Source organism: Anser anser (genome assembly GCF_964211835.1).
Source record: "Anser anser genome assembly, chromosome: 1".
Classification (NCBI taxonomy): domain Eukaryota; kingdom Metazoa; phylum Chordata; class Aves; order Anseriformes; family Anatidae; genus Anser; species Anser anser.
In genome coordinates, this window is record NC_139720.1 from 144,986,135 (window position 1) to 145,003,374 (window position 17,240).

The following is a 17,240-nucleotide window of genomic DNA, read 5'->3' on the forward strand; positions in this document are numbered from 1 at the left end:
TTGAGACTGAGTCAGTCTGCACTTGCTATTTCACATAATTTCAAGGTAGCACTCAGAGAAAACAGGAATTTGCTTCACTGCAATTGACAGCCAAATTTTAGACAAATGAAACCTTATCACTTAAGGATCTCTAGAAACAATCACTTGGAAGCCCCTGATCAGATTATATGTTACAACTTTTGCTGATGTAAAATGATCTTGCTCAGCTGTGGTTCACGGGCTTCAGACTAATTACATGATTTCAGCAGTTATTTCCAGACATTTAGTCACTCAGGCAGTACACCTATGTCTCCCTGGACTACTGAAACTCAAACCAGCACTTCTAATACTGTTTTGCATATTGCAGTTTGGAAAACAAACAAACCAACAAAAAACCAAACACACACACCCACAAAAATAACCACTCCAACACTGTGATAATCAGTGTCCTATTTCTGGTGTCAGAAAGTACCTCTGAGCAAAAGCAAGGAGGGAGAATGTGAGGGAAGGGCTGTTTTAGATGTGAATAGAAGTTACTGATTACCAGTTTGATTTCTACCCTGACTTAGTGAATTAAAATCACTACACTTATGAAAATAGAAGCGGACCTTGTCACCTTCCCCAAGGATTTGGAGAAGTGATGCTGACAAGAATATACAAACTTGTCTGAAAATAATTAATACTGTGACCTTTCCAAAGTTATCATGTTTTGGGGCTTGGTGAGGGCGAATAAATTAAAAGAATGAGCAAACTAAGCCAACTGCAAAGAATTCTGCATTTGTTGTTGTTGTTGTTGTTATTTGTTTCTGATGCACAATGAGATGTGAATAATAATGTACTTAAGAGTGCTCCTCAACAAGACCTGGAGCCAGCATGTGCAATTGTGCTTCTCTCTTCTCTCATGAGTGAGCACTTAGGCACACAGCCTTGTTGCTGCAACAGGGCTGCTCACGCATTGCATTTTCTTCATATTTATCTTCATTGCTCATGCATGTGATATAACATAGCCACCTGGGCCCAAGCTGGCAGCATCAACGGAGAGGCTATAAAGAGGTGAGGTAACAGTATTGGAGACCAATGTGTGATAAGCAGGAGTTAACCCAGCAGGGAAGTGGAGTTTCCCCAGTAGGTTACAACTGTGAGAAAAAGGAAAGGCATTTTCATATTGTTTAGCTGAATTTGGATGTGCGATAACACACCATCCAGAGAGGTGGCAGTGACCCAGGTCACAAGTCAGACACCTCCCAGATGTGCTGTGGCTGCAGTGGGGAGCTGTACCACCACCCCACCACTCACCAAGTGGATCACTACCAGGCCAACCCCTCTTCAAATGCCTTTGTGGAACTTGAAACGAGTCCTTCTTTAGTGATAAGATTTTTGCACCTTATATACAGTTTTCTAACAGCCCTTTTCAGTCCATCTTGATCTTGCCTTATGCGCCGAGCAGGGAGAAATGCATATGCACTTTGGGAAACAGAGTCTACACATGACAGTCATAAAGAAAAATAGAAGAAAATAATAACCTTAACATTTCCCAGCTGGATACATAACAGCTGTATTTTCACAGTCAATTTTCATGTGGTATTGTGCAGTTTTCAGCATTTCCCAGAAAAGGTAATGTTTCAGTCTTCAAGCTGCAGGAATATGTGGGTAAGTTAATGGGTTTTTGTTGTCTTTTTTTTTTTTTTTTAAAGTGCTCATTTTTCCCCTTGGAAAACTAAGATACTTTAGCTGCATGAGAACACAGTAGGACAGATCTGGAAAGACAGTACACAATAAAGAGACAATTGTGTTAAACCTCATTTTATGGACAAATTGAAACATATCTATTAAGTCCTGAAAATAAATCCCATTTTTTTAAGTTCATGACCTTCTAGAGGTTTGTGGACTTATCAGAAGATTTATTGCTATAAATCGCTATTTTTTTTCATTAAAATTCATGTAGATGTTAATAAGATGTTAATAAATGATCTTTTTTTTTTTTTTTTTTTTTTTTTTTAATCTCTTCTCTCACTGTTATCTGGTCTGATATTGGGTATATAATAGTGACATAAAGAAGTGACACTGCATTACCTAACAAGCAGTAGTATGACTGTTTAAAGTTGAGGGGCAAAAGGAAGAGATGTCTCAAGGGCACCTTTACAGCTGTCATAAAGTACAATTGCATCTCACACAGTGAGTTCAGAATTACTTTAGGTATTTCTCTCTCAGATTATGACAAAAAGATCAGATCAGATAAATAACCTATTTAATTAGGGTTACAAGTACATTTAGCAGCCCCAGCTAACATCATGCTGTCCCAGGCTACACTCCTGGTGCAACCTGGCTGAATATGTTCAGCATTATCCTGCCTGTCCTGTGGATGCTTTCCAAGGGCTGGACCAGCCTCAACATCACAGAAGAGTTTAGGACTTGTTTGTTCAGACCTACATGAAAAGTAGCAAGCAGGCAGCCAGGTCACCAAAACTCAGGTCAAGCAAAATACTAAATAAATATGGAAACAATTAAACGTGAACAAACACAAACACGGGATAAACGTGTTTACTGGGCTAGTTAGTATCAGGGATGACAGTAACAGAAATGATGTCCACTTAGATCTTCCTTTCAGGAAGACAGAGAAAGTGAAGGGCAATGTCCTGGTTCTGGCTGGGATAGAGTTACTTTTTTTCCTAGTAACTGTTATGGTGCTGTGTTTTGGATTTAGGATGAGAATAATGTTGATAACACACTGATGTTTTAATTGTTGCAGAGCAGTGTTTATACAGATCCAAGGACTGTTCAGCTTCTCATGCTGCCCTGCCAGGGAGTAGGCTGGGGGTGCACCAGAAGCTGGGAGGGGACAGGGGACAGAGCCAGGACAGGTGACCCAAACTGGCCAAAGAGATATTCCCTACCATATGACAGCAATAAAAAGTAGAGAGAGTTGGCCAAGGGGCTGCTGTTGCTCAGGGACTGTCTAGGCATTGGTCAGCTGGCACTCTGCATCACTTGTTTTTTATTATCTCACGTGTTCTGTAAACCTTGCTGACTAAACTGCTTATTCTGAGGCTTAAAGTTATCATTTTCATTTAGAATAAGCCCCTAGGCATTATGCAGGTAAACTGCAACAGGTAAAAATTGTGATCCCTTTTGACAACTCAAATTTTAAAATTAAAATGTAGTTGAAATCTAAAATTGTCTCATCCACCCTAGTGCATTTTCATTGAAATTAGCTCAGAAAAGAAGGACAATTGCCTCAGCTTTCTCCTGACAACTTTGCAGGTGATACTGGTCAGTAGAAAGGGTCATAGTCTAGGACATTGAGTTAACTGTAGTGATTGTATGAAAAGAGATTAACGTTGGTACCTGTTTGGTGGATAGCAAGGAAATACCCTTATGAAAAGATTCAGCCTCTAAAATCACTGTCACTGTACAAAGGGAATGAAACAATGAACTGTTTAAGAATTCAAAGAATAAGCAGGGTTACATCCCTAAGCTTTTCTCTGGTACAAGTAAGACTGTTTCAGCAAATTGTTTGCACTTACCTATCATGATCAGCCTGTGGTTGTGCTGGGAGTTTCAGGACACCATTTAAAATCAGCCATTTTCACACACTTCCAACTGTAATATCAAACCTACGAGGTAGATTGAGAGTTAAATGGAGGTTTGCAGTATTCAGATGACCATAGAAGCAAGGAATATGGCACATTCACACCTAAATAAAAGGTGTTGGGATTCATATAAGCAAGGCCCCTTGGTATCCTGTTTGCTCTTGCAAGTATACACCAGCAGAAACTCAAATCAATATTTCTTTGCTGTCTTCACATGTGTGTCTGTCCTCAAGGGGCTTTAGGATGGTCAACAGTTCAGTAAGTGATAAGAGAAATGCAGGAAAAAAGGATAAGGTATAATGACCATGATGTTTCTGTCTTGCTAGTACTTCAGAGTGATCTACAAGTTAAGTGTAAGCGCTTAGCATTTTGGTGTGTTTTTTTTCTGGACTGATTTCCAAGTTTGGTGCGGACAGATAAGGTCCTACAAAGGGGAACAGGATCTGTAGGTAGGCTGAACTTCTGCTGTTCTTCAAATAACATTGCCAGGTGACACTGAACAGGGAGCTTCTGTTGCAGTGCTCTCAGCTGCATCCCCAGGTCAGGAATCAGACTGAATTTTAGCCAACACTAAAATTCATCTGTTGAAGGTCAAACATTAATTTAGCATCAGATTTCTCTGTGTTAATTCTAATGTTTCTGCTTTTCTCTAACATGTCCACATTTAACAAGTAGGTCTCCAGCTATATATTTGCTGCAGCCTTTATTTTCAAAGCTGTATGCAAGCATATGTCATCTGAAGAAAACAGAATCTGTAAGACAATGCAACCAATTATATAAGCAAAGAGTTTAGTTGCTTTATGAAGACTATCAAATTCAACAGATGAAAAAGATTTGAAAAGATAAGTGTAAGCCTGGAGGTAATAGAAATTCTCATTTGTCTCTCTTGTTCAATCACTGAGTAATCTCTTGTGATGTAGCAGTGGCATAATACTATAATTTTATCCAGAGCAGGACGTTTTGGTGTATTTCATCTGTCAGTTGATATTACTTCTCAGTGTTTTACTATGTCTACCAGCTATATCTTTGCAGTCATGTATCCAGCTAACAATTCAAGCAATAATCATTTCAGATTAGGTGATGGAGAGAAAAAAAAAAAAAGAGAGAGATTTCTTAATCAGAGAATTTTTCAGCATTTATGTAGCTTCCTCTAAATAAATATTTAATTAATTTATTTAATCCTCATTATCCTCATAAAGCAGGTGAATATCATCATCCTAGTTTTGCAGCAGAAGAAATTTGAGTATCAAAGGTTAGATTACTGCCTAAAACCTCATGAACTTGCATGACAAATCTAATTCAGATCTGTATAACTCTATGATTTAATCACGATGTCCTTCTCCATTCAGGACAAAGAAGCTACTGTACTCAAGGATGTAATGGTTTCCACAGTATTGAATATGTGACATAAAATATAGAAATCTACTAGGTCTGTAATTCATTAGATTAGGTCTCTTTTCATTATAAACTGCACCTTTTAATCCCATTAAGAAATTCGACCATGTGAGACTGAAAACAAATTGATGTTCCTTGTTTCTTGAACCAGAAGGCATTGCAGAGCTTTGTTCCTCAGGTGTCTAGTCAGCCAACTTCCAAACTAAGTTTGCTTGTAGCCAGTTTATAATCTTTCATTCCTGGTTTACTCAAAAAAAACTTATTCTTTGGGATGTCTTCTGTTCATACTCAGAAACAGCAGTCAGATGACTTTCTTCATACTGCTAGGTCAAACAAGTTCAGTTCGTTTAGTTTTCTCTAGTGATCAAGGCACTTCATTCTTTTGACATCGAATGTAAACACAATTAAAAACAACATTAATAGTACTGTTTGCTATATATACAGTCTCATGATACAAAAGTATGTGCCCTTGATATTATGCAAATGCCAGTGACCATAAATATGTCCAGTTGCCATCACTAATATGTAGTCATGGCAAAAACAGACCTGCAAAGGTCCTGACTTTTGTTAATTGCATTCCCTTGCCCCGTAGGCAATGGGCCATTCTTGTGGCATTGACCTGAAGTGGCAAAGGCAATGCTCCAGCCTTCCTCTTTTATTTTCTTTTATAATATCTCTTTTAGTTTTCTGAAGTTTTGAAAAATTCAAATAATAACAACAACAACAAACCCAAAAACTAAATTATAAGCTTATTGGTAATCATGCTTGGGACTGTGTATTTCATCTGGAAAACAACTTCCTAGCAGTTCACTGAATATTAGAAAAGGACCAACGCTTCAATGCATTAGGAGTTATTTCTTGTTTATGTCATCTTATTTGCAGTGTTTAACTCCCTTGATTATTGTTATCTTCTGAATTTAAATCAAAAAAAAAAAAAAGAACTACAGCTCTACAGTGACTTCTTAAATCCCTTTACTGTGACTAAATTATGACCAGATTTTCAGAAATGGGTGTATGGTCATGGTCTGTTATATAGGGTACAACTATGCAAATTGAGTATTTTACGGATGACTCTGGTCCAGATGTAGCATTTTATTCCTTTGGGGGAAATATTACTCAGGACTTTACAACTCAGAGAGTGATAAGGCTTCTGTGTGTACTGGTTTTAGGCCAATATGAATATACTGAAAGAGGAATTCAAAGTTAACCAAAATGTGTACGTCATTCTTTTCACTTTTACCATCTTCTCTCTCAGTGATGACCAACGACAAATTCAAGGGATTTCTATGCAAGTTATAAAACAAAAACCAGGCAATTTTGTAACTTGTTGAGAAATTTTCCATGAAAGCATCTGCTCTGTGCAAAATGTGGTTTCTGCAAAATTTGAAGCTGTTAACTTTGCCAACTGTATTTTCAGCTGGGAAAACTTAAGGACAAAACATTCAATTTCAGGACATATTTCCTTGCCTAAGCCTCTACACATTGGTTCCTGTAAAATCTATTTTCAAAGAGAAATGCTGTCCTTTATCCTTACAGATCAAGCTCCCTTCCCACGCTGCATGTCCCATGCACAAATGCAGAAGAGTTGTGGCTTAGCTAGAGAACAAAATGCAGCGAAATGTAGCCCAGTGTGGAAATCCAGTTTATAGGAAAACAGGCAGAGTGAGTCTAAACTGTGCCCTGCAGGTATCTGCCTATAATTGGATACTTTGCCAGTCCAAGCTTTTGTCCGGATTTTTTTTTTTTTAATTTGTTTTGGTTTTGTCCCAGATTTGGAAGAAATTTGAGAAGTATTAGATTCTCTCTCACAACAAAAATTCTGATTTCTCAACCCAGTCAGTTCTGTGGTATTATTTATTATCATAGAATCATAGAATATCCTGAGTTGGAAGGGACCCACAAGGATCATCGAATCCAACTCCTGGCTCCACACAAGACCACTCAAAAATCAGACCATATGTCTGAGAGCATTGTCCGAACACTTGAACTCCATCGGTGCTGTGACCACTGCCCTGGGGAGCCTGTCCCAGTGCCCGACCACCCTCTGGGTGCAGAACCTTTCCCTAACCCCCAGCCCGACCCTCCCCTGTCCCAGCTCCGTGCCGTTCCCTCGGGTCCTGTCGCTGTCCCCAGAGAGCAGAGCTCAGCTCTTGCCCGTCCGCTCCCCTCGTGAGGGAGCTGCAGGCCGCCATGAGGCCTCCCGTCAGCTTGCTCTGCTCTGGGCTGAACAAACCGAGGGACCTCAGCCACTACTTGCATGTCTTCCCCTCCCGACCCTTCACTATCTTCATAGCTCTCCTTTGGACCGTCTCTGTTTTATGTCTTGCTTTCATTGTGGTACCCAAAACTGTTCACAGCACTCAAGGCAAGGCTGCACCAGTGCAGAGTGAAGTAGTACATGAAAACAAACAGCTACTATCACAACATGGTCACAAGTTGAACCATTCCCAATGCTTTTTAATTTTGTTTTGGATTAAATCAACTCCTAATTGAATGCAAACAGAGGTTAAGATAAAATATAAAAATGACTTGGCTCCCATCCCTCATACCCACTAGTTACCATGCTGCAGCTCTCATTGTCTGAAAAACAGTGTGAGCTCCGTAACAAGAGTCCTCATTTAACAACAGGATTTGTATCTGGTAATCGAAAGATTATTCCATCATTACCGTATCAGAGGCCTTCTAGAATGTCATCTGTCACAACCAACAGAAAGAATCATTTTGGACAACAGGAAGTGTAGTAACAGGGAAGGTGATGTGGGAATTTTGGGGTGTGGAGGGGGACTGAAAGGGGAGGGCTCATAATAACCTGCATTTCAGCCAGAGGCAGTATGAAAAGTAGTGCTGAGGAAAGTTGCTGTGAACTCATCTGACCACATTTAGCAGGTAGATTGCTTTACTCTACAGCAGATAAAATGCCCACAAGCTGCTGAAGGTTTGTGTGTGTGTGTGTTTGTGTATTAGTAGAGCATAAGACAGTGATGCAGCCTCAGACAAAAAAAGCCTGAATAATTCACAATGGAAGATACCAATGGTATGGTGATACAAAAATAATCTAATGAAAATAAGGGATTTGGATTTCCTTGTGTGTTGTTCTTGGTCTCAGCCTCAGTGGAGCTGTGTAAGAAACATCCTGAAGAACTATTTTCCCTAAATATGCATTACACACAGACTACAGCTAAGGATAGAGCACTCATAAGCCAGGGCAACAAGAACACAATCAGGTCACAATTCTACAAGTACGTGTGCATATGCTTTAGTAATAACAGAACTGGGACAGGTACATACTGGTCTAAGTCCACCACAGTTAGCTGTAGTCTTTCTTTTAATTCTTATGGGTTGATCCAGAGTCTATGGGAGAAGAAATGAAAATGCAAGAGGAAAACAGGTAGGCAGAACAACATATTGACGATGACTGTATAAACACATACATTTTTCAAGTGTCAAAATAATTTTTGTTGCTATGATTTGAACTTTCAGCAAAATGAGAGCTATTTCAAAATGATCTGGAATCACTCATCACATATTACAGTAGTAACAGACCCTTCATTTCTTCTCATGAAATAAAATGTTACTGTAGGGACTGGTAAATTTGCTGCTGCCTCTGTCAGTCAGGATCCATCAATCATACTGCAAAGCCCTAAACAATTCTGACTTACTGAAATGAGAATAGAAAACAGAGACAGGGTCCATTTTGTTGCTGTTCACTGAAGATTTTTGCGTGTTCTTGTTCCTCACACTGCTTTAGGAAACTCTTCTTTCTTAAGTTCCTTTAAGGTAGGAAAAAATTAACTTCATATAAGCTGCCCATTTTATATATAGTATAGGTTTTAGTAGCTCTACTTAAGGCCAGTGAAGAGCTAGTATGAGATAAATATTACAATCGGTCTTTTCTTCTGCAGTAATAAACCCTGTTGAAAGCATCAGGGGTTTCTTAAAGCAATGTGCAATGAAGATGCAGTAGCATTGTTAATATTGTGCTTTCATGTGCACAGACAGCCTCCTGGAAATTCAGCAGCCATGCTGGTTGCATTGAAGTATAAGTAAATGAAAGCCTCTCTTAAATTGTTTCCTCTAACAAAATAACTATCCCCAGTTTATGATCCATGCAGCTTTGGTCTCTGACTTTGTTTACTCTATATGAGAGTGCATGTTACACAAGGACTTATCTTCACAATACTTTTAAATGATCAGGGATTATCTGAATAGTATGCTATATTCATGAAAATAAGGTAATATTTCTCAGACATTGGTATGTGCTCTTTCGTTTCTGCCTTCCCTGCTCTTCGACCATGGAATAATTTTGTTGGTATTATTTTGGCAACAGATTATTGCTTTGTTTTATTCTCATCTCTACTGTTCCTGGGTTGCTTCAGGTGTTCATTAAACTGCCTAATGGCCTGATACCTATGTTCAGCCCCATGTATTCGTAAAGTCTAAATTAGGTTCATCAGATAGTTTACAATTTCATTTTTATAGAAAAGAACAAGCACTGAAAGTTACTGGAAAATGACCCCAAACGTCCAGAGAGGGATATTGCTATGGAAGGAAAATAGTGTTGCTTGATTCAGATGGAAGCTTCAGCAAATACAGCTGTCCACTTGTCTGAAAAACCAGGCTCAGAAACAGGCCCTAAACAAAACTTTCCCTGTCTTTTCCTCCTGGTTGGTAGTCCATACACCTGCCCTCTCTGTGCTCAGGATATATTTCATATGATCCTCCTGTCTCACACTCCTCATAGGCAGCAATACTGCTCCTAGGGGGTAAACCTCAGGTGTTTTTAGTTTGCAGAAAAGGTATAGAATCATAGAATATCCAAGTTGGAAGGGACCCACAAGGATCATTGAGTCTAACTCCTGAGTTGCCAAAGGACCACCTTCCCTCCCCCCCACAAAAAAAAAAAAAATTAAATCAGACCATCTGTCTTAGAGCATTGTCCAAATGCTTCTTGTCTCTGGCAGGCTTGTTGTCATGACTTGTCTGGGGAGCCTGTTCCAGTATCCGATCACCATCTTGGTCAAATACCTTTTCCTGATATCCATTCTGACCCTTCCCTGTTGCAGCTTCAAGACGTTCCCTTGGGTCCTATCATTGGTCACCAGAGAGCAGAGATCAGTGCCTGCCTCTCTGCTCCCCCTCGTGAAGAAGTTGTTGACTGTGATGAGGCCTCCTCTCAGTCTCCTCCAGGCTGAACAATCCAAGTGACTTCAGCCACTCCTCATGTCTTCTCTTCTAGAACCTTTAGCATCTTTATTGCCCTCCTTTGGATGCTCTCTGTAGCTTTGTGTCTTTCTTATACTGTGGTGCCCAAAACTGCACACTATACTCAAGGTGAGTCCACACCAACACAGAGCAGAACGAGACAATCACTTCCCTCAGCCGGCTAGCAATGCTGTGCTTGATGCACCCCAGGGTACGGTTGGCCCTCCTGGCTGCCAAGGCACGCTGCTGGCTCATGTTCAACTTGCTTTTGACCAAAACCCCCAGATCCCTTTCTGCAGGGCTGCTCGCCAGCATCTTGTCCCCTAGTCTGTACGTATAGCCAGGGGTGCCCCTTCCCAGGTGCAGAATCTGGCACTTGCACTTGTTAAAATTCATATAGCTGGTGATTGCCAGCTCTCTGATTTGTCCAGATCTCTCTGCAAGGCCTCATCACCCTCGATGGAGTCAACATCTCCACTCCATCTTGTATCACCTTTGAACTTGCTCAAAAATCCTTCAAGTCCTATATCTAAATTGTTTATGAAAACATTGAAGAGGACTGGTCCTAAAATGGAGCCCTGGGGAACCCTGGTAGTTGACAGCCTGATGTAACTCTATTTATAAGAACCCTCTGGGCCCAACCCATCAGCGAATTGTTCACTCATCTTAGTATGCTTTTATCTAACTGTATTTTGGTCATTCTGTCCAGAAGTATACTGTGAGAGACAGTATCAAAAACTTTACTGAAATCCAGAAAGATTACATCAACTGTCTTCCTTTGGTCAACTAGCTGGGTGATCTTGTCATAGAAGGAAAATAAGTTTGTTAGACATGACCTTCCCCTAGTGAACCATGTTGGCTCTGACCAATGGCTGTGTTGTCCTTCAGATGTTTTTCAGTAACTCCCAGAATAATCTTCTCCGTAATTTTACCAGGCACTGAAGTGAGACTGACAGGCCTGTAATTGCCAGGATCTTTCTCACCCTTCTTGAAAATTGGGACCACATTTGCCAGCTTCAAGTCAGTTGGGACTTGTTTGGATTCCCAAGACTGTTGAAAAACAATTGAGAGAGATCCCACAATGACATCAGCCAGCTTTCTGAGTATCGTGGGATGATTTCCATCAGGCCTCATAGACTTATATGCACCCAGGTGGAGCAGCAAATCCAGCATAAGTTCAGGGTTGACTGAGAGTTTATCATTTCTGCAGTCACAACCCTCCAACTCAGGACAGCTGGGGTCCCAGAGCCCATCACTGGTGTGGAAGACAGAGGTGAAAAATGCATTAAGTATCTCTGCTTTGTCTAAATTTCTCACTGTAATATGCCAAAAATCCTTCCTACTCTCACTCTCTTAATCTGGGTTGTAGATACTTTGGATCAGGAACTCCATCTAGTCTACAAAACATAAGAAAACCCATAAGTCAGGAACTCTTGAAGCATGTTCATGTCATGTTTGTTTGAAATGCTATAAGAATGACTGAACTATGCATACAAGACACAAACAAATAAATAATATAAAAAACTTTTATCCTTATAGAACACAATCCATAACGCCCCAGACAGACCTCTTCCATTTCCCCTAGCACCTCACCAGCACAGGAGACATACCTGCTGCACATGGCGGCTGTGATGCAGGTTGTAGGCAGGCCATCACATGCATCAGCACTCCAGGACTGATTGTGGAAAAGAACACTGTTTGGAAGGTGGGCCAGCAAGATATTTTAATCAGGAAGTGCAGTCACAGCCAGAAAACTGTCTGGGAGAAAGGTAATTAACAGCAGCTGACACAGCCTGGAGTCAACACTGGTAGCAATTTTTCCCTCTGGCTGCTCCCATAAAATCAAGGCAGATGTGATGTCTATTCCCTGTCCTCATGAACTCTTCAAGGTTTCTGGAGTCTTCTCACAAGTATATAAGGAGCTGTGGCTACAGCAATTATCCCTTATCTGTCAGCACCCTGTAAGCAAGAGGGTATTTAATTCGTATTTGTCTGTGTACAGAAACAGGTTACCAGAGGAAATGGGTTTTATTTCACTTGTCATAGAGACAAGTATAAGCAGATGGAGGAGGTTGTTCAGAGTGTAGCAATGTGATCCCATAACTCTGCTGACATTAGTCTTTTCTGAGTTCAATTCATGGGACTTGTGTTTACAAAGAAGCTGAGGCAAAGCAGAAGTCAATTGCTGTTCATAAGTCTACCTTAGTTGTTCATTTTGAAATCACATCCCACCACACTAAGCCTGGCAGAAGCAAGAACAACAGTTGAGTTGGGTTCTTCTTTAAATGTGCAATAAAAAAATAAGAAAGCAAGCAGCCAAAACCAATTGAACATTAGGAAAAAAAGCAGCAGTTCTGCAAACGTTTCCAAATGGCGTAGTACATTTTTTATGTTTCTCTCTCCTTCTTTGCTGTACTTCTTCATTACTTGTTTCTCCCACTTCCTTCCCCTGAACCCCTTTCCTCAATTGTGTAATTTTTAAGAATACAGCAGTTGAATCAGCTATAGTTCCCCCACAATTTATCACAATTTACTTTGTGCTGTCAGTTCTCTGGTGGCTATTCTGGTTCTGGGAAAACAACAACAACAACAGCAACAAAACCAAAAAAACAAGCATACAATATTACTTCGTGACAATTAATTCCCTGACATTTTAATGCATCCAGTTAGCATGTCCATCAAACTTATTTATTTGAACATTTGCATATTTTTAGCCAAAAGAAAGAGGACATGCACTTCTACTTGCTTTGGGTAGCAAGGCTTGAAGCTTAGGCTCAGGCTGTACTTCCACAAAAGTGAAGTAATTGCTTTCAAGTACACTATCTGGAGTAACTTACCACTGTAAGAAAGTGGAATGTAAATATTAAAGACAGGTACATGAATTGAGTAGACATCGATAGGTTTTAATGTGCAGCAGATAAATTCATGCTATTCCAATGAAACAATCAAATTATCTACCAGTTACCCTGAGAAAACCAAGATGCTAGAAGGGCAAGAACAGAAGTTCAGCCAAACCACTAGTGTTAGTAGACTGTGCATATGACTATTCATACTGATTGATGAAGTAGTCCCACAGTAAGTCGCTGCTTAATCATCACTGCTGCAGGTGCAGTTTCCTGCAGAAAGTGGAGGGTGTGATTACAGGAAAAGACTGGCTCCTCCACAGCTTGTCTAGCTGTTCAACAGGTTCATGCTGCAGTCAAGACAGCAGGCTGGAGCAATCATCCTCTGAGATGTGTCTTTCAGCCAGATGACAACAGGCAAGCTGACAATAAACAGAACAAAATGACTGTATGAAGCTCTACCTGTCAGAGAACCATGCCCCTCTGAGCTGCTCAAGTGAAAACACAGCTGATTTCTAAGAATAAAAAGATAAAGGATGACTCCTTCACTGTTCAGAAAGGAGCAGTCTGATTTTGGGAATGAAACCTGAAAATCAGTTGCCTCTGAGGTTCCTTGAGATACTATCAGAAAAATAATGTCACACCTCCTCTATAGTCATCACTGCCAAAGAACAGGGAGAAGAGCAAGATATTCTCTGTACCCAACACAATATAGTTCATAGGTTTTCACCTGCTACTGATGTACTAGTCTGTATGCATGTGGGACATGCTGTGAGACAAGAATGTCTTCTCCCATGTCATAAGCAATTACGTTTAATGAGTGTTTTATCATATGCAAGACAGTGATCTTTTTTCTTTGTGTGTGTTTTAATGAAAGAAAAAAAAAAAAAAGAGTAAAAGCAAAGTTGAAGGATTTGAAAAGCATTAATTAGTTGCTTCTTCCATGCATCCCAGCACTCAGTTTCCCCTAGTGTAGCTCATTGTTCTGAGAGGTGTTACTTGCAAATCATGGCATATAGTAATTATCCCCTCAATGTTGCCTGCCAGGAGGTGGTGAAATACAAAGCATGAGCTGCATGATTACTGGCTGCCAGGATTTTACATGATGGCAATCAAACGCTTAACGTTCTACTGATGTGCAGCTAGCTTTGTTGTAGGCATGGAGTCACTGTGACTGTCTGGGATGAAAACAGTTTATACCACCTCTGTTAGCCCTACTTCAGCCACTGCATAGTTCAAAGGCTACCAAAAGCAGTGGAATGCCTCACATTCATGGATTTATGCAGATTTATATTGGTTACATTGTATGGTACTTCATCACAGACTGAATAGCAACTTATGCTTTCCCTTCGGTAAGTTGTTTTTCATTTATTTCATAATTAATTAAAAATTATATTCATGCTAAGACATGATGCTGGATTCTTTGAAAGGATGGCACAGCCACTTAAGTTTATTAGCATTTTGAGTGCAGCATCAAGTAACCAGAGCACGACCTCCTTAGAGGGCTAGACTATCCTAAGAAATTGACCGTCAAAGCTGTAGCAGCATAGTATGTCCTCCTGCGGGAATCCTAGAACACCTGTTCAGGTAGACACATTCGTTGTAGAATAAAACTGTGTTTAGAACTTTTCCCATTTTCCGTAGTTTACTGAAAGCTAATTGCCAGCCTATCTGTCCATTTCAATTTGAGATCAATGTCATTTACCTTCCCTGTTTCATGCCATCTACGGTTCAGTGTCATTCACTCAAGCCAGTATGAAAAGACCAGCACTCTTAAACAAATGAAAACCAATGTTTTATTTACAGGAAAAAATCTGTACACTGTGCATACATAAAAATATACAAAATCATAATAGAAAATATAAAAAGTGTTAAAATGTATACAAACACCGCTTAAAAATGTGACTCCTGTAAAATTTTAAGCTTTGTTATTAGAGTACACATTCATTTAAAAAAATCATCATACAAAATAATTCTCAAAGCTATTAAAAAAGTACACAGTCTATATTTGAATAGTTTGATGACTACATATTACGAGTGATGAGATGATATGGATAAATGTAAGGCTTTTACACACAAAGCTTATTTCAAGAACAATACTCTGAATCAGATCACTAAGGCAGAGAGAAGAAATTTATAGTGTTAAAATTCATTTAATGATGCAGGTATGCCCAGACATGGGATACTTTAATTTTCAAACAGTTAAATCAGGTATCCTCCTTGCAGGTGAGAGGATAGCTTCCAGGAAATATCTAGATGCTTTCCAATTACAGTCTTCTGAATTACTTATTTCAAATAGCAATTTAATTTATTTAATATTCCTCAATTCTAGAAAGCATGAAGGGAAAAGGAGTAGCCATTTATTTTTGCAGTCAATACATTCAATATTCTTTTCATGGTACATCTATGTCACTGTCCAAGTGGTATTTTCGATCCTTAAGAACTGCTGAGGAGGAAGGAAATGGGGAAAAATAATAATAATAATAATAAAATCATTATGCATTGAGCTGGTCTACATCTATTTTGAACTCCTATTTAGGTCAATCCACTTCCAAAATGATTGAGTTCTGTCTGCGCAACCATGTAGTGTAGATACTTGTCTTAATTTAAGTAAAAAACTCTCTTGGTTTTGTTGAGTTTGCCAAGAGATCTGTAGGAACAAGTTCAGAATTTGGATGTTTTTATCAAAGAAAGTGTCCTGATCAAAGACAAGCAATGATTTAGTTAAATTTGTACAGAGAGATTGCAGATTAGAGTGTGTAAACAATCTCTGTCTTAACGTACATATTTCTTAAGATTTAGTAGTTTAATTTAAGGAATTACACTAAACTGAACTGTGAGTTTATGCGCAGGTTAAGTTTTAGAACTATAAACAAATGGAACAATTACTAATTAGAAAGATAGAAAGATTTTGGCTCAAAGTGAGGCAAAATCTGTCATAATTTTTCTTTAATAAACAGAAGAATACCTTGACTTAACCATCCAAAGGCTGAATGTATAAAAGGATAGAGCACCACAAGTCAAAAAAGAATTCACAGTGGGAAAAAGAGCATAATGCAATTCAACATAAACTCAGCATATTTACTTAGGATGCTGCTGTGTTTGTTTTGTTTCAACTAAGTGCAACTTTTGTCCACAGCACCAGGGTACAGAAAAGAGTCTCTAAAGCTTTTGAAGGCAATTTATTCCTATTTGTCAGGAAACCTCCATACATTTTAAACCTGCATCATTGTACCATGTGTGAAGGGAGCTCAGGAATCACCTAGCATTTGCTTTGCTGATGACACATGTCAAGAGCCAGGCTTGTGCAGACCTCCCTTGCCTATGGTACTCTCTGTTAGTGTACAATAGCCACACAGAAGAGCTATGAAGCCATGCCTATATCTTTTTTTTTTTTTAAAGAAAAAAAAGAAAAAAGATAAAAAAAAAACAACACACCACACAACCCTGTGATATCTGCGTGGGAAAATGCATTTCCTTTCACATTGTCTGCATTTAATGTAAGTATCTAAAACCAGCGCTCTCACATGTTACTATTATTAAAAGATTGTAGATTCAGTGTTACTACACACTCACTCATCGTTTCAAGTTGAATGAATCTTTGTAAAGACCTCTCTGCCCTTCTGAGGGACAGCGAAATACGCCTGTAAATGCAAAAATACATGGTGAGCTCACATGCAAGCCACCAACACCAAAGCCACAGAGAGTGTATGCACTGGTGAAGGCAGCACCTCTGAAGGTCCTTTATGTTCCCTCTTCATTTCTGCCCGTTCCCCTGTTGCACAAAGTGGAGGTGAGCCCTTGGTTAGCAAATCACGTGCACTTGCACTTGTGTCAAAAAAAGAAGGACAAGACATGGTAGGGTAATAAAGTCTCTTTAAGCAGCCACCAGGTGTTTGATCAGACAGACCAATGAAACATCACAGTGGAAACCAGTCCTGGGAAGCCACTCCTGGGGTCCTTATTTTTTCAAGAAGATGGGCATCACAAGTTGGTCTTCCTCCATTGCAAGGAAGTAATTGCTGGCAGCACAGCTCTGTGGCATCTTCTAAGGTGATGCTACAGCACCCACACAGCACTAGTGGAAGGAGCATTGATTGACTGCTGTATAAATCAGGATGCAGCTGGCAAGAACACACCACGTTCTCCTGGAAACAGTTCCAGTAATTATCTTCAAAGGTTAAAGAGTCTTGGCATACTGGCAAACAAGATTCTGCTGAAAGGGCTTGAA

The 17,240-nt window shown here is 39.6% G+C and overlaps 1 protein-coding gene across 1 annotated transcript in view; it reads left to right on the forward strand.

The window, feature by feature from the left end:
• LOC310893051 (pinopsin-like) overlaps positions 1 to 17,240 on the forward strand; it is a 93,607-nt gene that overhangs the window by 70,702 nt on the left and 5,665 nt on the right. The gene's annotated exons all lie outside the window — the stretch shown is intronic.